We start from the raw sequence: 22,687 nt of genomic DNA, 5'->3' as shown, positions 1-22,687 counted from the left end.
CCACCAGCTACTCGGCCCAGCTGGTGACTGAGCTGCTGGGTGATAAACACACTTCAGAGGGTTTAATTTGCTCAAGACAAAGAGAAAGAGGTTTAGTTCCATCTTCTCTGCCTACTACCGATGGATGTCAGACAGCATGAAAAGCTGAAGATGCTTCTTCGATGAGGCAAGCAGCCTATAAATGAAAAGCCCCAGGCACCTCGCTCAAGATACAGGGACAGAAGCTGGGCTTAACTGGAGCCTTGTGTCAAAACTCTCGATCCATCCCAAGGGAAGCCAGAAAACATTTGCACAGTGCATGTTTCACACAGTCGTTTTCCCAGTCCCATGAGATAAAGATCCCCTTGGTGGCTGCATCTTCTGTCCCCTGACATGTCCCCTGCAAATACCTTCTCCTGGGAATATGGACTAGGTGGTGACAACTGATGAAATGTGCTCATATCCGCCTGCCCTTCAACAAATAAGCTAGCTGCTGGGAAAATATAAACACGCATCTTTTACAAGAGTCTGGCTGCTTTAGTTCTGCCTTTGAAAAGAGTCGATCCACTTCAGAAGTTTTACAGCAGGTGAAGGCAGTAACTGCGCCTTCTCAGGAAGGAAAGGGAAAAGTATTTCCATAATAGCAGAGTTTTCTCTTCCATTTATAGAACCAGGCACGAAAGCTTTCTGTCCGTTCTGCATCTCCTTCAAATGCTGGAATAATCTTTAGGACGAGGAACCTGCTGCAAAGCCCAGGTGTGCCACGCACGCATAGGATGTGTCTCTGTTACGGCATGTTGGATTTAAAACCAGAGATGAAATCATCCTTCACGCGTTATTAAGACACCTCTGAAAGGGATTTAACAGCTAGAGCAACCCTGCTTTTCAACGTGAAGCTGCCCAGCTAACACGGGCAAAGTCTGAAAGTGTTGCAGCTCTGCTGTGGGACTCAAATATTAATGTAAAGGCTAAAACCACAGAGCCTCTGCCCCATAAAGTTCCCGAAAACGAAGTGATGGGCACAGAGAGCCACATTTCCACCCCTGTCCAGCCTCTTGTGTCCATTTGTCACCAAGCATATCTTCCCCTCCCAGCTCCAAAGCAGATTAAGTTTAATATACTTATGTAGTTGTGAAGTGTACTGCCTATTATCCAATTAGATGGCTAACGAGATCTGAGTAACAGCACGTAGGCACAGATAACAGTTGGCTGATAGCTGGTACAGATTAGACACGTTCTTTATTTTTCCAGCCCTTGCAGAAAGAGGGTTGGGGTTCGTTCAAAGGCTGCTTTGAAGGCTGGATTCAGGTAATTGTTTTATTTTGTTTGGGACCCATAAACACATCACGATTGTTTCCTCTTGATCTCCTGGAGCTGTCATATGGCAACTGTCCCGTTATGAAAGTCCTGATAAATCTGGCACGGCTCACACATTTCAGCTTTTAGTGGGGACGAGGGCAAATCTCACCACCTGTAAGGCCCCTTTTATCTTCCGAAATCTATGGAATAATAAAGGATACATACATCAGCAGGAAAAAATTGTGTGCCTGTGCAGAAGCGATAAGGATATTCGGATACGCAATCTTTATTAACTCTGACACCGTTCCACATGACATTCCCGAAAGATCCAGCTAAGAAAACATGAACTAGATGCAATCATGATAAAATGGCTGCTTGACAACATAGTTCTCAGAGCGTAATTATCAAGGGTTTCATATCTAACTGGGAGGGCACTGGAAAGCGGGTCCAGCCAGGCAGAAGAGCTGTGCAATATTTTCATTACCAATCTGGTTGATAGACTGGAATGCACGGACATAAAACCAAGAGATGATTCAGAGCTGGGAGGATCTGCAAGCATGATGGGGTCCAGGATCAGATTTCCAAACGCTTTTGCCACACTGGTCCAACATCAACAAGAGGAAATGCTTAAGAGAAACCACAGGTACAGATGCAACAAGGGGGAGCAACTTCTTGGGTAGCAAAACTCCAGAAAAGGCTCTGCAGTTTTGAGGGTCACGGTATAATTGTGAGGTTCAACAAGGTTTCAGAGCTGCATTAAGGCAACCCTCAGCCTGCAGTGATGATCTGTGAAAAGCAGTCAGCTCTACCTGCATGGTTTTGCCCTTACTTGCTCACTGCTGTGAGACTAAAATGTTCGTTGTTTTTTTAAAGGGGATTGGAGAGAATCTTGGGGAGGACAACGAGAAGTCACAGAAATTAAAAAACACCAGGTATGAGATAAAGCTGGATCCATTTAAGCCAGGTATGTTCAAAAAAACAGACCAGCCCAGGCAAGCAGGCAGGTCACAGTCTGAAGGAAGCCTCCTTCTTCCGACATCCAGCAGGAAAAATTCAGTTTGGCTCTTCCAGGTTGGACACTCGTTTTAATCACTACTTAAAAATAAGCTATCAGGATGGAACTAACAAGAGACCATTGGCTTATCAACGAAGAAAAAGAGATCAAGAAGTATTTCTAAGATTCCCATACACTTTCACTTCAGGCCCCATTTCTTCCAGCACCCTTTTCACATAGAAAAGCCCCACATAGGTTAATTTGAACACAACTTTTCCACTTTTTTGAAGCATCTCTCTCTTTAGCAGATCTTGAAAAGAACGGCTGTCCTAGACACACTTAACCTGTCCCCACAAATTGGGAAGATACAGGCGGTGTGGGTGGAATACAAGGTGGTTAAAATTTGGTTGGAGAACTGAGCTCAAAGGGACAACACCACACTGGAGTAAGGTGAACAGGAATTGGTGTGTCCCTGCAGCGATGAAAGCCAGCCCAATATTGCTCCGTACCAGGAACAGGAGTAGGCAGGAGCTCAGGGAAGTGGCACCAAGGAGCCTGTGTCTGGGGCACCATCCAATTTAGTTGCACTCCAAGAACTTTATTTTAAAACTCTAAAAAATTATTATGAAAAAACACTGAGAATGGGATTCTGCACAACAGCCTACAGCACCGTACACCTGCTCAGTGTTAACAAGTGCTTTAGACTCAAAAGCTGTTAATAAAACACTTTCCACATGATTGAAGTTCTCTTTATCTGTAATTAAGGGAGAAAAAGAGCAGGAAAGAAAACACTAGAGCTATCACTGCTCTTTGAAACAGAACAAGAGACACTGGAGAATCACATTACAGGAGTTATTCTACAAAAGCTCTGCAAGAAAACAGGGGGGAGTTCAAAAAAGGAATGTAGTGATGGTTTAAACAAACAAAATCAAGACTACTCCTCCCTACCTGCTCTTTCTACTGCAATAAACGTGAGTTGATGCCAGAGGGATTTCAGACCTGTCCGAACCAGCCTTCATTTTGGTGTTAGCATCCTCATGTGTTTCAGGACGAAGGTCCCTGTACGTAGACATCCCTTTTTTACATGCCTCCTACTCTCTCCCACTGAAAAGTGTAAGAGGTGTTAAAGGATCTAGAGAAGATGCCTGCAACAATACACACAGGCAAGTTATTTGCTCCCCCAAAAAAGTAAAGCACTCCACAAAGTGAAGCAGTTAAGACACAGTTCAGATGAAACCGCTGCTTTCCTCTGAGTATCCTGAAAAACAAACCCTATACAATCTGACAAAAGAAATACAGCTCTGGTGTACAGCAAGGCCAACGAATGCAAACTGCAGTGCTTTGTGTAGTCTCAACATCTGCCCACCTGCGAGCAGCAAGACCCAAATTCACTTCACCCAAAACAACCAAGCTATCTGGCTCTGTCACACAACAGCCACTCGGAATCATTTCCCTAAAATTATAATTATCAAGCAACTTTCAGGCAGATGCCTGATGGCTCCTTTAATTGTGGCTGACAGTACCCAGCTTACCTTTGTAAGGAATGCTTCTAACGTTTATCCCCTGTATTTTCTGTTTTCCATTTGAGTATTACCTCTCCTCTCAGAACAATCTGCAGAGCCACCCGTAAACAGCTCTGCAAATGCAAGAAAAACCTTCACAGAAACAAAGAGACAGTACCTACAGATGAGATGTACTGTGTGTAACCACGGCAGGCTGCAAGCACAGAAGGTCACTCGTGAACTAGAGCGGGGAGGTCAGGATCAGGAGAGCCCCATTGCCCAAACTGCAAACTCCTCATCGTGGGGAAAGCCTTGGTGATAGCAGCTGGCAAGGACCTTCACCCTTCGATGGAGAGACGCTGTGCTGGGCCAGCTGGTGAACATCCCAGGGATCTTTTCCTTGGGGAATAGACGTGCTAGAAAAGCATGCGCCCTGTTTTTACAGTGAGTGGAGAGATATAAACCCGTTAAGGAAAGCTTTCGGTACAAAACGTGTTATCTGCGCAGCTGCCAGAACGAAAATGAAGGAATCCATCGTGTCCTGAAGTCTGCATGTGAGAGCCACGTGTGCCTGGCAGGTGCCAGATGCAGCACTGCAGGCGAGAGGCAGCCCCGGCCCGGCCACAGATCTGCAAGGAGGCGACTGAGCAACGCTCGCTGTACAAAAACAAAAAGGGCAACAACAAAAGGTCAGCGAAAAGAAGCAGAAACTAGGAAAATCTCGGTAACGGCAAGAACAATGAAGGACTTCACAGGATCGCCCAGGGAGGATGGGGAAAGCCCATCACGGGAGGCTTTTAAGAAGTGCGTTGGACAAACATCTGCTGGGAAAGTTTAGCTAGATGTGACCCAGCCCTGGGGCAGAAGGTCAGATTAGACAATTTATTAAGGGCCCTTCCGGCCCTGCGGCTCTTTGCTCGTACCAGAAATACGACAGCAGCACACAGCAGCAGCCCCAGAGCACGAGAGCTCTCCGAATTATTTCCTAACATCCCCGTCGGGTATGCCAGAGAAATGAGAGGTGCTGCGAGCAGCAGCTGCCCGTTCCCACGTGCTAACCTCTCGCTCCGCTCCTGGAGGAACGGCACGGAGAGAGCACACGCCACCGGCTCCTCCAGGACACGTGTGTGCAGAGGAGCTGCCCAGCACAGCCCTCCCAGCGAGACAGCTCGCAGCTGAGTGCCTCTCCTGCATCTCACAGCACGGGGACGCTTGTTACCATGACCCCATCTGCATTTTTTCCTCCTGTTTTGCCTCCTTCACATTTCTCCCTGCGGTCAGAGGAGCGCTTTTTTTTTTTTTTCCCCTTAGGTCATTCTGCTGTTCCTCCTCTTCCTCTGGAATATTTTCACAGTTATCTTCAGGACCGGATCCCTTTCATGTTTCAGGAAGCTGGGAGCAAAACGTCTGTGCTTCTACCAACAAAAAACCCTCACAGATCACCTGCTTAGCGTTACAGACTCCTCTCCCCTCCAGCACTGCCAGGCTGGGAGCCTGGCATGAGAAACCCCACCTGCCTCACCTTTCCATGCAGAAACACCTTCTTAGCACTTTCAGTCCTCCCCAAGATCTACGACCTCCAGTGCTTCCTTCCAGCTTAGCCCAGCAGCCAGCTACCGAGAGCAAAGCTGGTTTTAGGCAGTGCTCTCACCAAAACTCCAGATCCCCTCCCAGCATCCTACCACGCTGCACGTGGATCCCATCCCAGGGGACAAAAAAGAGCAACGACCCCGTGCTCCGAAGCCCCTTGTCACACACAAGTTCTCTTCCAAGCCCAGGCAGAGGCACCAGATGCTGTTGTACAACCGGAGCAATGGTGCGAGCTCCCCGCCACTATAAAAGAGAGGTTTTAATTTAGTCTGCTGCATTACTGGAAGCGCTGTGTTTCTGCAAGCGTTAATTAATGGCACATAGTGTTCTGGGAGATCAGACAATCCGGGCAGCAGACTGTAAACGGCAAGCCCCAAAGCGCTGACCTTTATCTCAGGGTTAGAGCTGGAGCTATCAGCTTCAGCAGCGAGGCAGGGGGGTACAAGGCTTTGTCAGTAGGGTGGGATCCCTGCTCGGGATCTCTCGTCCACGGTCACAGCAGCAGACAAGCGAGAAGAGGACCAAGCCCTTCACCAGCCTTCAGTTTCTGGAAGCCAGCCGTGAGACCGTGCCCCGCCGGGGGTGGAGAGCACTTGTGCAAGAGAGGAAATAAGCAGGCAGAGATAGGACAGCGCAGTGAAAATATCTCGATGCAGTTTCACTGCTCAAGTGCCAGCGTCTTGCAAAATCGAGCTCCTTCCAGCAACTTGTCGAAAGGGTCTGCGCTTGTCGGGAGTTCAACCAAAGGCTCGGCAGACACTTTAATGATGCACGTCTTCCTGGCAGGGTCCTCTGGGACCACAACCGCGACCGTGGCCAAAAAAAGAAAATCCTGTTCGAAGAAGATAGGAGATCAAAGCAGGAGGTTACACCTACATCCTGGAACACGCACGCCCGTGGGACTGGGGAATTTTGAATTCCGTTTCAGAATCGGCGGCTGGGTGTCCAGCAGAAACACGAGGAAGTTACACCTGGACGAGGTCTGGAGGAAAAGCCCGAACAGAGGTGTTATAAAGGCAAAGCAAACACTCCTTTCTATGCAACAGCCAGCTTAGGGATAGGCCAGGACTCCCTGCCTAGCTTCCAGCAAGGTGTTTTCTGGACACTTGTGTAGGTATTTCACAACGGAAACGATCCACACCAAAGCTTTTTCTTCCTTTTCTCTCCTCAAAGTGTGCAAACATCATCATATCCTGTCCAATATTTGAGTCATTCCAAGCATGCCAGCAACCTACGCTGTTAAATGCCATTCAGCTAAATCTGGAGAGCACGCTTTAAAAAAAAAATAAAAATAAAAAAAAAATCCATCATTATGCTGAATAATGAGCTATGAAGAAAAGAATAAATAACTACCCATTGTTCTGAACCGACCTACCTCTCTATTTCATCAGCCCGGAGAACAAACATTTTCTGACTTCTTAACAGGTAGTTCCTGCCTTTGAGCTCAGTGGGTTTAAAAAACAGATCTGAACGAAAGTTTCAAGCCATTAGAAAGACTTTGCAGTTCTTTCAAGAGCTATTAAATAAATGTTTGGGTTTTTTTTCAACCAAAGACTCCTGAAATCAGCTTTATTTACGTCAGTTCAGCTTTCTGGACTTCCCACAGCGGCAAATCTGCCTGGCTGACTGCAACCTCCAGCCTGCCACCGACCTGCTCTGTGGCCTCCAGCTCCGACCTCCTGCTCCCAAAAGTGAGCTGCAAATCGCCTCCGAGGACGACGTGGGCGAAGGCCCTGAAGACGGAGAGCGCAACAACCGAAGCTCTGTGCGAATCCCTACCCCAGGGCTGCGAGGTCTGTCTCGCTCAGACCCGGCAAGTTCCCAGACGCCACAATTTGGAGGGATCCGAGAGCACTAACAATAGGCGTGTTGTTTCCCCGGGACTTGCAGAAAATCTTAAAGAGCGGCGCAGTCGCAGAGAACCGCTCTGCAACAGCTCGGGGATCAAACTCCAGCGTGAGGAGCAGGGAAAGGTGTTTTGATCCCCTCTTGCTGTTCATTCCTGCTCGTCTCACCACCTTCACGGCAGCCTTCCTCAGTGCCAGAACTCCCCGCTGCTTCCATCCTTACAACCTCCGCGTCTCTGGCCCGAAGAAGTCATAAAAGACAAACTCCAGCAGCACAGAACTGCACTTAAACCAAAAGACTTAATTGAAATTCACCTAAGAAACACCACTTTTTAAAAATCCACTGAATTTAAAGATCTCCGGAGGAAAAAAAGTCACTGATACTTGACGCCTTTTCTTCCCAAACGATGACTGGAGAGCTCAGCCAAACCCTGGTGGCACAGCCAGGCGTTTTGGCGACGTGATGAGTGTGCTCTGGTCAGGTGAAGGTGAAGAACGTTGCCATGAACTCCTTAAAAAAGCACGCACCCCACACAGCTGAAGAACGAGACTGCTAAAACCACACTGACGATACCCTGCTCCAGGAAAGACAACTGCATGTGTCAGGTTAAACCTCAGGAGGCTTTATTACAGGTTGCAGCGGATCCTCGGGAGGTAACAGGGAGGAGCTGAACCACACGGGCTCTGCCGAGCACTGCTGCTCAGCCGACTCCCCAGGAAGCTTGATTTTCTAAGTAGCTCGTACTCCCACCCACAGCATTTCTGGAATTTATTCTTAAAATAAAAGGAACCACCGAAACATCGGATTTCAAAAAAGCAAAGATTTGTAACCCCAGCTGCCCTCTGCGCAGAGCAAGGAATACCTGGACGCATCCAAGCCAGCTCCTCGACGGGAGCAGAGGATAACTGGGTGCATCATCAAAGCGACTCAGAACTTCCACGCGCCCTCAGCAGGAACGTGACGACACGCTGTGGAAATGGCACGCCGTTTGGGGATGCCACAACTCGTTAGGCAGCTGACTTCTCGGGAGCCCACAACACAAGGGCTCGCTTGCGTTTGTTGATTTGTGGCTACGCTCCTGCCCCCTCCTTACAGAGCAGCCAGCACGCTGACTGTGCAAGGAGATTCGAAACCCAGCTCCCACCTCGCTCACCAGGAGACTACGTTGTGGGTTGCCGTCACCCTCACACCCTACAGATTCATTTCTGCACCAACGCAGAGCAGGACAGACCCTTTATCCAGACAGTTCAGCCACTTTCTTGAGAACAAAGCGTTCAAATTCATCGCCACCCGCTTCATTTCCAAGAGGTAGCCTTTGTACTTCTTCATTATTTACCACTCTGACACAACTTTTTAGCTTACCAACAGAAGCAAACAACTCAGATATTTAATTTTCATAGGCTTGACTTCATTAACTTCTAGACAGGACTGATGCTTGTAGCCACTGGGAAAGGGTATTTCTACATTTTTCCATTTTCTGGTCGGTTAATTATGGTTACTGAGAGAAGGAGACAGCAGTTAGAGTTGTGAAATACAGCGGGCTGTATTTTAATACTTGTCAAAGGCACAGAGAAAATAATTTCTGTTTCTTCTCAGTACAACCCAATCACACAAAGTAAATCTACATACTTCAGAAGTCAGCATTGCCATTCTCCTTAGACCTTCGTTTGGGCCAGCAGGAAATTAAATGGAGAGCCTTAGATTTCATTAGAAGGGATTATTTTTCTCTGGGAAGACAGTCACAAAAACCATGAAGCGCTATAACCCAGTCCCTGGGGTTTAAAGGAAGCGCTGCTCCACTTTCACAGTAAGCAGCAGGAACACATGACGTGTAGGAATACCCCTCCAGATTTCGAAGGCAGGAGCCTACTACACGTTGCAAAAACCCCAAATCATGCTACCAGCAGTGGAGGCTGAAGTAGACACGAGTATTAAGAGTAGGATCCACACCTTTTAGACCAAAGTGTCCTGTAGGGAGCCCATAAACTGCATCCTTCTGCTTATGAGGACGTAGCTTTTCAAACTCTGCCTCAACTTCTCCATGCCCACCAGGTTGCCTGAGATTTCACCACCACAGGAAAAGATGTGTTGCAAAGACTCCACCGTCAGCTTGTGACAGCTCTCTGACACATCTTGGTGGGAAAGACACAGCAGAGATTTTTTTGGAAGAGGCACAGCCCTTCAAGTGAAAACCACAGAGGGCTTTCAGCAGCAGAAGAGGCGAGGGCAGGGGCTCCCAGGACACATGCTGTGTGTTTCTGGTGCTCCAGCAACACACCCCACTGTTTCAAGAAAGTGTGGCACAGAACAGTCCAGCTTGGGCTCTGCTGAGCCCAAGGATTCAGAAGGATTACAAAAGACAACAGTGCCCAAGATCAGCTGCCGTTTTCGGGACTTAAAGACCCGGATCTCCAGGCAATTTCCACACACAGTTGGGCCAAAATACCAGCTCGTTGCTCCTCTGACCCCGAAGATGCCCATGTAAATACTTGAGCAGCGATGCAACGATTCAGATCCAGGCACTAAGTCAGACCGAAGACTGTCCTTTTTTTTTTTTTTGCCAGCTCAGTATTTGTCTGTATCTGTTTCCCACTCCACAAAGGGCAGAACAGGGGGACAAGGAAAAAATCAGGTTTTGTCTTTCTTAGAGGCTAAACCAGCCGAAACTATGAACCTTGCTACTCACTGAAAAGCACCACACATCTTTTCCACAGGAGTGCCGCAAAAAGATTAGCTCATGTTCGGCTAACAGTTTGAAAAGGGAAAAGGACCTAGGAGAGCAAAATGTTATCAGTAAGTCAATAAGGCAACATCTGTAAAAGACTGTAAAACACACAGCATTCTTCCACAAGGCAGCAATACTCACAGGCTGGTTCCGTGTCCTCCCCTAAACCTGCCTCATAACTCCGGGAACCCGACTGTGTCACAGGGGCTGAGGGAAAAGGGATCAGCAGGGTGAGCTGAGGACAGAGCCCTGGACACAACTCTGTTTGTGCAGGATCACGAAGTGAACGTGTATTAGCTGATACATACGGTTTCGCTTTTACATAAAGCTCCTGTTTGCATCTAATACAGCAGGGTAATTACAGCTGGCCTCAGCCCTCTCTTTACATTGGACTTTAAACTGATTTTGAAGCAGCGTACCTATAGAATAAGGATGGGATTTTTTGGAGTGCTCAGTGCAAGGATCAAGCGGAGCAGCTGCATTGCTGGGATGAAGGATGTCAGCTGCTCAAAAGCTTTGCTTTGAGGCCAGGTTTGGTGACAACCGCCTTCACACATTTCACTACTGCGTGTCTGGGGCTAATCCCTGCTCCACCACAGCGACCTGACAGATCCCCAGGCGTCGATGGATGTGCCCGAAAACACCGGACCTTAACAGACTGCCCCCGGTAGCGTAACAGCTCCGTGTAAAGACGGCACACGGCACATCGGTGGGCTGTGAGCCTTCGTGGCTCATGATTTTACAGCGAGATGTCAGCTCGCCCTGCCTTCCCCACCGAACCTTCGCTCGCCTGTCGTCGCCTCAGCCGCCGAGGCAGGGGAAGCAGAGGCATGGAGCGACACGGATCCCGTGCAGGCTGTCCGCTGACATAAACACACAGGGGAAAGAAAGATGAAAAGAAGAAGAAGAAGAAGACAAGAAAGACACCTCTGAGGGATGCTCTGCCACTCGTCCCAGCTCCGCGCCCCCAACCTGCTTCCCCTCAGCCTCCCCAAAAGGGGGCTAAAGCCGCCCCCCCTCGCCGCCTCCTGCCCACCTCAGCACATTTTGGGGGCTTTTTGGGGAGCAAAGGGGGGGGTGAAACAGGCCGGGGGCCGTGCTCTGTCCCCCTCCGGGGCTACCTCAGCCGCGGGGGGCTACCCGCGGAGGGGAGCAGCGGGGGGCACCCGGGAGGGGAGCAGCGGGGCCGGGCAGCGGCCCCAACCCCAAAGGGGAGCCCCCGAGGCCGGAGGGGAGCCTCCCGCTGAGGGCGGAGGGGCTCGGGTACCTCTCTCAGCGGTGAGCGGAGGGGACGGGGGTCTCGCCGGCCGCCCTCGGTCGCCTCAGCGCCTGGCTCCCCTCCCCGCTTGTCGCTGCTCCCGGCGCGGCTGCGGTGGCGGCGGCGGCTCCTGGCACTGCGAGGCGAGAACCAGCGGCGGCCTGTTTTCCAGCCGCCTCCCCTTCGGCCCGCCCCGGCTCCGCCTCGAGGATCCCCCCCTTCTCCTCCCCGTTCCTCCTCCTCCTCCTCCTCCTCCTCCATCTCCTCCTCCGGCTCCTCCTCCGGCTCCTCCTCTCGCCCCCACACGGGGCGCCGCGCTCCCCGGCTGTGGTGTGAGGCGAAGGAGCCCTCACCGCCATCGCCCCCGTTCCTCAGGTTGTGCCCCCAAAGTGCTCCTCTCCACGTTTCAAATCATGGAAAGCCGCCCCAAAAAGCCCCAAACTGGCCCTAACAGGTGTCACCCCGGCGTGGCCAAGCCCTCACACAAAACGCAAACGCCCTCCCCGAGTCAGCGTGCTGGCACGACCCCGCTGTCGTCACCCCAAAATGTCACCCCAAACGCCTCCCGTAGCCAAATCCCAACTGAGTGATGGTATCTGGCTCCCGAAATCGCCTCCGGTCCCTCCTGCCAACCTGGAAGCACGGCTTTCCCCAAATCTCCCCAGTTAGCCCCAGTTACAGCTCTCCAAAGTGCCACACTTCCACCTGGGCAAGCCTTCCCATCTCATTCCTGCACAGCATAAATATAAATAATAAACAAATAAATAACTTTCTGCAGCTTTCTGACACTCGGATACAAACAGAACTCAGCCTGGAAACAAACCCACAGGACCTAAAGCACTGTCCCTACCTGCCAAAACACGACTACGTGACGTCCCTTGAAAGCATCCAGCAGCTTGCACAGGCCAAGAAAACTCTCATCAGTCTCAAATTTATTGCAACCTACAGCCCCGTGCTGCAAATTGCTTCGAAAAGTCAAATGGGGTCTAATAAATCTCTGTGTAATGTTTTAGGGCAGGCCTGGTACCTGGGTAAAGGACTGCGCTGGGAATCACAACATTAACCCACAGCGCCCCTCAGAGATACCATCGAGGCTGCTACGAGATAGATATCCTAAAAACTACCCTCAGGGCACAAACCTTCATGATACGGACCTGTCCCAAAGGTAGGGGAAAGTGAAAACCTCGTTAGGGTTTAACAAGCCAGGAGGCAGCACTCAGAGCCCCATAGCAGCCCGCCCGGTGACAGGGCTCTCCTGCTTCTGAATTTGATGGCTGTCGTGCAGCTGCAAATAGATGGTAAAAGTCTGTTTCCAGGAGGCAGCCCTGTAAACAGCACATTCTTTATTAAATTAGAGTCCCTCTCTGAAAAAGTTTATAGGAAGGAACGCGTAACACAGAGAATGAGGATCCCCTGGTAGAGCTGAACGGCTCAGGTGTCCCCCGGTGTCCCCATCAAATGCTGGCTGCATGGCAGGGGTGGTCTTAAAAAAAGATTGTTTTAGGGTGGGAACAGTTCTGTCTGCACATCGCATTTTAAGGTTTGTACACCATTCATCTGCCTGCCTGAGGTTCACACCTGCAGACAGCCAAAACATCTGGAGAAAAAAAAAAAGAAAAAAAAAAAAAAAAAAAGCAGCAACAATATGGGACCTGGCTTTCCCAGCTTCAACCAAATATTAAATAGGAACTGTGCAAACTTTGCCATTTCATGTGTACTGTGGTTGTGGGTGGGCCTTTTCCTTCCAGACCTTGCATTCTTATCACTGCCCGTACTGATATCTGTAACTGATATCCACAAAGCATCTTAAAGCACACAGATGGGGAAACTTTGGTGGTATTCGACTGCCGGTGTAGGACAACAGGCATCCCATGGCCACAGGCTGTTTTCCTACATTTGAAATGTGATTTCTGAGCCTGCAAGCCCAAAGGATGGCTGTCCCCAGCCTGCACACCCACACTGGGTGCTGATGGAGGAGAGGCAGCAGCTCTGCTCTCGTTCATACCCCGTGGCATGGGGTCTCCACCAAGCCTACAGATGGAAGCAGAGCTTTGCAAATTAAAGGACTTGAGGGAAGTGAGCCATCTCCCTGTTTAAACCAGCTATATCTGGAAGGGGAAGAATTGGCAACGAGGTGGATTGTGTTGGCTGGAAAGAGCAGCCTCTCCCACAGGACCGGAGAGAGTCTGAGATGACGAGGAAATAGGGTCAGTTTGATGGTCCAGCTTGGAGCTGCCTCTCTGGAAGGGGACGGGGAGGAAGCCAGGATTTCCTCAGAGCAATACCTGCCCTGGGGGGCTGTCTCCTACCGGGGCCGTGCCTCTTCATAGCCAAAGAGAAGCCACGGCGAAGAACAGAGCGGTGCTCCCTGTTCCCACAGAGAAGCTGACCCATGAGAGATGCTAGTCATCCAGCAGCTGGGAAAGCTGGCGAGCCAATTCCTACTGAATGGCACTTCTATTTCCTCCACAGCAAATAAACAACCCTGCTCCAGGACTGCAGTAGCTTTCAGCTCACTTGGCTGCAATTTGAAGGATTTGAACTAAATCTAGAAAGCTCGGAGTAGCTGGGGTCCCCTGGGCTCTACCCTCTTTCTCCGGTTTTAATTTTGGCAACACAGCCCAGCCAGCTCGAGAGCCCTCGACACGTTTGCAAGACATTTAGAGGATGCGTAGAAATGCAATTACCTGTGGGGAAATAAAGATAAAACGTATTGCAAGCACATATTTAATGCAGTGTTCGGTGCATTAAGAACAAAGAGTTAATAGGTATGGGTGATGCATGGCTGATTCAGACAGCAGTTCCTTTGAAATTTGATGAAATCATAAAACAAGGACGTTTTGTGCCTCTGAAATTTGCTTTTCTTAGCTTGTGGTCTGCGAACAGCTGGCCTTCAAGGTAAATAAGGCATCTTTCCCGGGAAGAACCCACGAGCTGCAGGTTCGTGAATGAAATGCGAAGTGAATGATGAAAGTCCAGAGAACATAACCCAAAAGCTAGGGAGAAATATCTCCGTGTGCAACACACCTGAGGAGACTGCCAAGAGCTCCAAGCCACAGAACTAATCCACATAAAGCAGGAGAAGGGGACTGCCTGGAAGGTTTCTTTCTGGAAGGTTTTTTTCTGCACTACAGCAGGGCTCTGGGGGTGGCCAGAAATAGCTCAGGTCTGCACACACAATTTCAAAGGGGGAAGGAGGATAGCAAACTAATCAGGACAGATCACGGCGGGCTTGGAGGGGTACCTGGACACGGTATTAACCTGTCCTTCTGGGTTTAGGGGTGTTTGAAGTCTTGTCAAGGGGATCTCTTGGCTGGATTGATCCTTTTTGTTCTGCCAAGCAAAATAATGATGCAAAGCCATTAAGCGACTGTCCTCCAGATTCCCCTTGAGCAACATAATGCCACGTTCCTAGAACTGTCAGGCGAGATGAGGATCAAGCATGGCACAAAGCTTTTCTAGGAAAAATAAAGATCCAGCTGCCTGTAAAAGAGAGCAGGAGGGGAGATGAAAAGCAGGCAGCACTCGGGACTCCTCGGTGCTCCAAAACACTGCATTCCTGACATTCAACAGACAAAAACCTTCTCCTCTTACCGTCTTCACACAGCGTGTTGTGTTTTTTTTTTATCCACAGATTTAAAAGGTTGGCGAAACACAAGTTTGGCACCTGCTCATGCCTTTGAGGGATTCACTCATGCACTGATGTCCCCGTTTAACTCATAAGCAGATATACGTAGCACAGAACAGGGCTCCTCTGATTTCCTAATCAAGGAATCATTGTGGTGTTGAAGCTGGGTGCTGCCTTTGGCTTCAAGGCAACTCGTGTTCCCCCGAGCAGTCTGTTAAGCACGGGTTGGAAATGCCCGTGTTAAATAATCCCATTACAGCAATCCCAAACAGCCCAGCTGAGTTTTCCATCCTCCGCACAGCTTGCTACGGAGGGACGAATCCATTTTACCTGCTCCAGGCAAAGCAGGCGAGGCAAACTCACCGACGGGGCTCAGGTTTAATCCTTTATCATCTTTCCATCCGCACGCACTACGGAATTTCCATGATTCATCCACCCAGCGGAGGGACACTGCAGTCGGCACACAAAAACACCCATTCCCAGGAGAAAAAAGCAAAACCACATCCGGCACAGGAGAGAGAAACAGGCTAATATAAATAAAAAAAATCCCGCTAGATGTTTTAGCTGAAGAAAGGCCGCTGATCATAAACACGATGGGGAAGGGCAAAGATCAAACAGCATCACTTCTCGTCAATGTTTTTCCCCTTCTCCTCGCAATCCTCTGATAATAATTCAATAAAAGGTTTTACCAAGACTACAAAGGGGATCCGAAAGCCCCGCAGCCTCCCTTTGAAAGAATATTCTGGCGACAGTCATTTTCCAAAGCTGCTTCAGAGAGCCTGCCCTTTGCTAAAAAGCTTTGTGACCTTCCAGTCGTTCCAGCACAGCTACAGAAATTCAGAGCAGTGAATAATCGTGACGCCTGCTGCTCACTCATCGTTTGACAAGCTGACGGGGAGATCCATCATAAACACATCCCCGCAACGACCAACAATCCCCAATAACCATCCAGCTCACCTCTACAGCGAGACACACAACGAGCCCAGGTGAGAAGGACAACTCCTGAAATTCCCTTGACATGAAAGTTTTTTTCTTCCTTCTGTATTCCCTTCTAAGAAGGTGATTTCCAGGACAATGCAGCTCCAACAATAATTTCTTCTAATAACCCGACAGCTGCTGTCTCTAACACTTATCTACACAGTTTCTTGGAAGAATATAGCTGCTGAGAAACGCATCTGATCTCAACTACGGCAGAAGTAATCTCTGGGCAATCTCCATTGTAATCCTCGATAAATGGTTGCAGGCAGCGTGCACTGAATGCCAGCGATGTGTCGCTCTTTCTAGCTTGCATCTATCAAACGTCAAGTCCCAAATATTTGTTCGTACCACGACTTCTTTCTGATTAAATTTAAAAACCCTGTGCGATTCCATTTCTGCGAGTTCTTCTGGCTAAAGTAACCCTTTGGTTTCGTTTCTAGGAGGGAAATTGGAAGTATTTCTGCAGGAACCCAGCCAGAAAGCAGGCGAAAAGACACCACTGCCTCCTCGTACACATCTGGGGTATCCAGAAGGAGCCTGCACGACTTCTCTGCCTCATGTGGGCTGCACAAGTCCTGTGAGACATCCCAGGACAGCCATCATGTTGTGCATACCAAAGGGGGGATACACAGGAGATGAATCCTTCCTGTACCTTCAGTCCCCACCATCGTTGGGTGAGCCACGCTTCTGCCTTTCAGGATTTTATTATGGACTCTTTTCCCTCGCATTCTGCCGCAAAACCTGGAGAAAGTTATTTTCAGGAGACGCCGGGAAGGACAGCAGTGCCCCAGCCACAGCACAGGGCAGCTGCTTTGCGGAAAGAAAGGAAAAAAAAAAAAAGGAAAAAAAAAAAAAAAGGCAGAAAAATGGGTCTGACGAGGAACAGAACAACTTTCCTGGGTCAAAGGTCTATCCAGGACAGTATGCTGCCTCCACATGGGGAAGAATAAGACTCGCCCCTCTCTGATCTCAGTTGTTTTCTGCTCATGGACTTCATAATAGATATTTTCGAGATATTTTCTCTGTATTTAGAAACTTCCTTTGGAATTTGCTTTCATGAGCCTGTCTGTGCTCCTCCTTTACCAACCTGAGGCCCTGCAGCAAGGAGCTCCGCCGAGGAGCCGTATCTTTTATGGTGTTAGCGATACGGTGAACCATAACTTTTATTGGTATTAAACCACACACCTTCGGTTTGCTCAGAGCTTGCGAGCTTCATTCAATGACCTCATGGTCTTGGATAACACAGCAAACAGTTGACTTGTCTCCAAGCCTTCCGTGATATTGTACTCCTCTGGAAAACCCCTCTTAAGTAATCTCCGGGAGAGTCCTAGCTCTGTGCCTTCTTATGGAAGCAGATACAGACCTCAACTCTGCTTTGCAACCCATTCAGCCTCACTTGCATGAAACTGTAATAACTCGAGCTGTTCTGAACACCGAGAGTCCAGGAAATGAAAATTTGGCGGGTGCAAAGGAAGAGGGTTGGATGTGGAAACGTGGGAGGAGGCTCTGCTGGTGATAACAACGCGGCGCATCTCGCAGCAGGTAGCAGAGGGAGGCACAAGCAACAGCAACTGCGGTGAGAACAGCAGAAAAAATGCAAACAAGTCCTGCAAGACTCATTTTGGACCAAGTAGCAGCAGCACTGCCAGGCTCTCTGCTTTGGATGCTCCCCCTTAAAGGCCGAGGGCAGATACCTGCACAAGCCAGCGAACTGTCTGCCAAGTCCTCCTGCCCTCGCCACTGTTTCCATCCCGTTTTCAGTCCCCACGTCTCCTCCTGCACCTTGTCCAAGGCAGGAACATCCCAGGAAGGGTCCTGCTGTCTGCTGAGCCTCGCTGTCTGCCCGTGCCTGTCTCGGCTCCTGACCACGCCGGGGTTGCAAGCCTCCCGGGACAGAGGCTGCCTTTGTCTGCTGCACGTGTACGCTGCCAAGTGCAGCGGGCTGTCCTGGTACTGCCTTCCCTAAAAATAGCTTGCCCCCTGGGTAACCTGCAGTCTTTAAAAGACACAGGTCTGGGTGGTAAGGCTTAAAAGTCGGGAGCAAAGTCGGGATTGCAAAATTAGGAGCAAAGGCTCTCCTGGGGTGAGGAGAAATGCTCCAAAAATTAGGCTAAGGAGTAGGACGGAGAAGGAAATACAGCACCCACGGGCAACAGGAGGAACTAGTGCCGAGGGGCCTGGGGAGCAAGCGTTGTGTATAACCTGCACACAGACATAATGCGACAACTGCTGAGCCACGGGGATTTCGTTACAGACAGCCTCCAAGTTCTGTGCATGAAGATACAGCCCCAGAAGTAATCTGAAAGCACAACGGCGCGCCTAAATCATCCGAAAAAAAGCACTTGGATTTATCTCCTTCTTTACGTAAGGGCACGTATTTTGGATACGAAACATATCCAGGTCGCATTTTACCCTTCCACGACTCGCAACGTATCCGTTTACACTTTCACATTTCATTTTAATAACAGGGGAGTCCAGCGAGCCCGACTGACAGGCTGGTTCCCAGGGAAACATGAGCGACTTATTTCTCTTAAATAGCAGGCGCAAATGTTTCCTGCGTTAGAGCGGGCAGCCTGCTGTGACATTCAGATCGCTAGGGCGTAATTCCTCAAAGGACAGAATGTGTTTGGCTCTGAGGTGGGCAAGGAGGACGGCACACGGCAGGAAGGTGGGCAGAGCTGGTGACCGGCACCGGCAGGAGGCTGGCACCCAAATGCAATTTTTGGAAAGAGCCTCCTGGTCCCAGACCACAAAGGAAGGGCGAAACAAGACATAACAAGACCTGGTAAAATTACTCGGTGCTGCTGGGAGAGAAACAGAAGGGAAGTTGTAACAGCAAGCAGTCAAAAATCTCAGTCAAAATGTTAGGCTGGCTGCCTGGTGCTTAGGGACATACAAAGAGCCTAAAAACAGCCGCATTTTTCTGGCCCAGGGGCTGTCTGGCTTGGAAAATTGCTTTGTTGGGTCCAGGTTTGGTTGGGAAGGGGCTGGGAGAAGAAATGAAAGGCAAAGCTGAGTATCCAGGCTGTTTGCTGGCGGTGCTGGGACACATCTGAGCTTAGGACCTGCTGAGCCCGAAGGGATTTGGCTTCTCTCTCCTCCAAACCCTTCCCCATTCTCCTCTTGAAGCTCACAGGGCCCACAAGAGCCTTCAGCAAGAAAGCTCAGCCACCCAGTGCTCGAGGAGTCATCTCCTTTGGTTTTCTCGGAGCCTGTACCCCAGGAACATCACGTGCTGGCACCTTGGTCTCGTGGTGTCTCACCGCCCCATCCCTGGCACTCAGGATTTTCCAGAAGTCCCTCCAGTACCCAAAACCACATTCAGCTTTCACTTATCTCCCCTGAGCCCATATCCGAGCGGTTTATCAGCAAGCAGGTGACAACTTGGCCTCCCGACAATAATTTCTGCCTCCCTCATGCAATTTGCGTTTTGTTAATAAAATAATTTAAAAAAAAAAAAAGAAGTTCTTCATGCCAAAGTTTCCAGGTGCCCCATGTGCTGTTACTGGGACGCTGAGCAAACAGCCGACAAACATCATCCCCTGGCTTTGTTCTGCCAGCTGGAAACCTCAGGTCATCCTGCACCCGGGCACAACCACGGATAAATCCTCAGGAGGAGGCGACACACAGCTGAGCAAAACGCTCTATGGGCACCGCCGCCGTCTCAAAAAGGCTACCAAGAAGAGGCCTGGATTATTTTTTTTTGTTGTTTTTACAGACTGGCTGGAGGTTTTTAGCTCACAGAGGAAGAGTTTCTGTGAATAGGTCTCTGTCTCTGTCCGTGCAAGTGACTCAGCTCCGCAAACAGCACCGCTGATTCACTGCTCCTGGGTGCCAGCCGTGGCTGGTGCCCCATGTGGTGCGGAGTCTCTTCCTCACCAGGAAGCCTTGCAAAATGACAAAATCCGTGTGATTCAGGGCTATGGGTGGCAGGTCTCCCATGGGGGTGCCCGCCCCGGATCTCCCTTCCCCAGGCAGCCCTCTCTGTCCCGTTTCATTCAGCTGCCCACGCTGGCCCAGGTGGTGCCCGGCACAGTGGAAAATCTGCGCTGGGCTGGGATGCAAACACCCAACCGAGAGAGGAATTCACTCAAACTGCAGAATTCAAACCAGCTCCCTGAACTTTCCATGAACATTAAAAAAAAAAAAAAAAAAGAAAAGAAAAAAGGTTACCGAAAGGAAATGAAAGGGGCCAAACATCAAAGGTGAAGGATGGTCCTTCATGGGCTTGTGGAATTTCTTGCTCACGGACACACAGCCCGGGCTGTGCCTCCCAGCCCAGCTCCCATCGGAAAGGTCTCCTCTCAGGTCATTTAAAAAGTTGAAACGAGAGGTGATGCAGCCTGAGAAAGGGTAAGAGAGCGTTGAAAATGCCTTTCCTCTTTTCTGCATTCAGGCCAAATTCCCAAATCTCCAGCAGCTCGCAGTGTCTCTGTGTTCCACGTTTCTGAACCCTGCAGACACTTTCCACGCAAAAGGAGAAAAGTTGTCTCAAAATAACGCTGTTCCTACTCAAACATCAATCTTTCGGAATAAAAGAGACTGTTTGATGTTACGAGGACGTTAAGCCCAGCTGTTTTCCTAAAAGCAAAGGGTCCTTTTCACCTTTTCCTATTGCTGCTGTACCTAAGGGCTACCGTGGGATCCCTGCTCCCGAGGTGCTGAGCAAACCCCAGAACTGACCCTCCACAGAAAATCCACGTCCAATTTTTCCCTCTGACCACCCAGGTGGTGTAATTAAACTCATCTCAGGGCCAAAGCCCATCCCGAGGAGCAGAGGACCACCCTGAGCCCATGCAAACACCACCAGGTTTCCTTATCTCCCGGCGCCTGCCTTCCCCCGCTGCCGCTCGGCGCTATCAGCGCCCGTCCAGTTTCACCAGGCAAAGAGATACGCAGAAGCAAAACCGTATAAAAAAAAGCACAAACAGGCATAACTTTCAACTTTTTTTCAGCCTCCTACGAGGAGGACGAGCCCCTCCTGTGCGTGGTTCCCCCTGCAGACAGCATCCCTACGTCTCCGAGCTACCTCCAGCTGCTGGTGCCCGGGGCTGGGAGCGGCTCCCGGGTCCCTTTAAATCCTTTGTTGTGCTTGCACAAGTGGAAAACAGCGCCTATAAAAAAATCCCCCTCTGTTTGCCAAGCCGTGTGTAGAGATTATGAATCATTAAATGGCAGCCACGTGTCAGCAAAAGTAGCAGGAAGTGTCTTGTGTTTGACCTTTATTTGTAATAGCAAGAGCGCTTCGCAGCGTATAGCTACGATGAGCTAATTGTCCTGGCTCACCAAGAAACATCAGATCAATTGCCTGCACAGGAAGTTTTTTTCCATTAACATATACATATATGGCTAGTAGCTGTTTTTTCCATTTATATACGTATATATGGCTCAGAGTTAGGAGGCTGGGAGGAATCTGAGAAAGCCCTTTCGGTCTGTTCCTTCCGTGTGTTGGGAAGTCAGAGGACTTCTGTGTTTTTTCTTTTTTTCCCCTGGGATCCCGATGGGATGGGGCACCTGACATGGAGACCCCTTGACAAACCTGGTGGCCAATGTGCTGGCACCCCTCCGTGTGTGCCAATAATCCCTTATTTCACAGGATGGAGCTGCGAGTTGGGGATGCGACCAGGTGCCAAACCCTCTCCTTGCCATAGGCAGGTAATTTGAAACACATGCTGAGTTTTTACTCAATCCCACACATCAGAGAGTGCTCCTGAACCGCGACAGAGTAGCTCCAGGCTCCTAGCCAAGCTTTGTGCCATACGACCAGCAGAACCCTACAGCTGGGAGGTGATACAGGACAAATCGATGTCCCCGATGTCCTCACTATATTGGGATCCTCTCTGTTAGCCCTAAGCAGGGATAAGTCCCCATCCCTCACCCGGTGTCCATCCCGTGCCAAGCACTGCCGCAACCCCACTGACCAGCTGGGTAACGTCAACCTGGGCAGCCTTTCACCCTTTTTGTAATTAAGGCTCTTCTAATCAGATAGAGGTCTCCGTTCTGCTTCAGCTGTGGGTCAGGGATGCGAGAACACCTTGTTGCCTTCCCTCCGCCCCTGGCTCTCCCCGTCCGGTCAAACCAACTGGACAAGGAGCTGAGTTCTCGGTGGTGAGGTGCCACTGGCACCTGGGTTGGTGCTGGTCACTCCCAGAGGCGCCGTTTATCAGCTGGATCAGGCCTTCATCACGCTGTCCTCCACAGACTGCCCTTGCCCCTTGTCCCTTATCCCTTGTCCCTTGTCCCTTATCCCTTGTCCCTTGTCCCTTGTCCCTGAAGATTTTGGCAGCTGGCGTGGGGGTTCCCATTCAAAACCAGGAGTGCGAAAATGAATCCAATCCAGAATTCATCTTTTTTACCAGATGCCAGAACGCATCATTTCTGTGCCTTTTATCCCCCTGCGATGTTTTTAGGACGGGGGACATTGCCAGCTCACACCTTGTCATCAGGAGCCTCCTGATCGTCAGCATCCCTCCTGAAGCTCAGCCTTGCACTTACACATTTAGAGGAGAAACCCAGGTTTCTTGGTGCCACTCCCTTGAATTTTCCAGTCCTCCAGCTCGGTGCTTTATGCTGAGGAGGCAGATAAATGTAAGACTTCAGCCAAATGCCATGTTTGTGGGGAAGAGAAGGGGGAAGGACTCATTTACAGCTTGGAGCGTGTGAGCGATTGCTCCTGGTGCCTCCCTGCCGTCCCTCGAGGAGCGCAGGCAGCACGAATTTTAAACAGGAAAGTTTGCTGGTTGCACAGCAGAGGCGTCTGGCTGGCTTCGTTAACATGAAACGTGAACTTCTCCTTTTGTAACGCTCCAGAAACACTGCAGATTTGGGAGGCCAAAGCAGAACCCAGAGGTCAGCTTCCTAGGCAGATGGCACCAGGGCTTTTCTC

At 49.9% G+C, this 22,687-nt stretch overlaps 1 protein-coding gene across 4 annotated transcripts in view; it reads right to left on the bottom strand.

Moving 5' to 3' along the window:
* Positions 1-20,476, bottom strand: part of SMOX (spermine oxidase) — a 56,961-nt gene extending 36,485 nt beyond the window's left edge. For 2 of the 4 annotated variants that reach the window (XM_084518221.1, XM_084518217.1), the window contains exon 1: positions 19,975-20,476. The gene's annotated coding sequence lies outside the window, so the exon portion shown is untranslated. Of the gene's footprint in view, positions 1-11,204; positions 11,362-19,974 lie in introns of those variants that run through there. The other 2 variants (XM_084518216.1, XM_084518223.1) reach the window with 2 other exon arrangements.
* Positions 20,477-22,687: the final 2,211 nt, after the last annotated feature.

The sequence above is a fragment of the Aythya ferina genome, assembly GCF_964211825.1.
Source record: "Aythya ferina genome assembly, chromosome: 4".
In the NCBI taxonomy this organism is placed as follows: Eukaryota; Metazoa; Chordata; class Aves; order Anseriformes; family Anatidae; genus Aythya; species Aythya ferina.
This window is presented reverse-complemented; position numbering and strand designations above follow the sequence as displayed.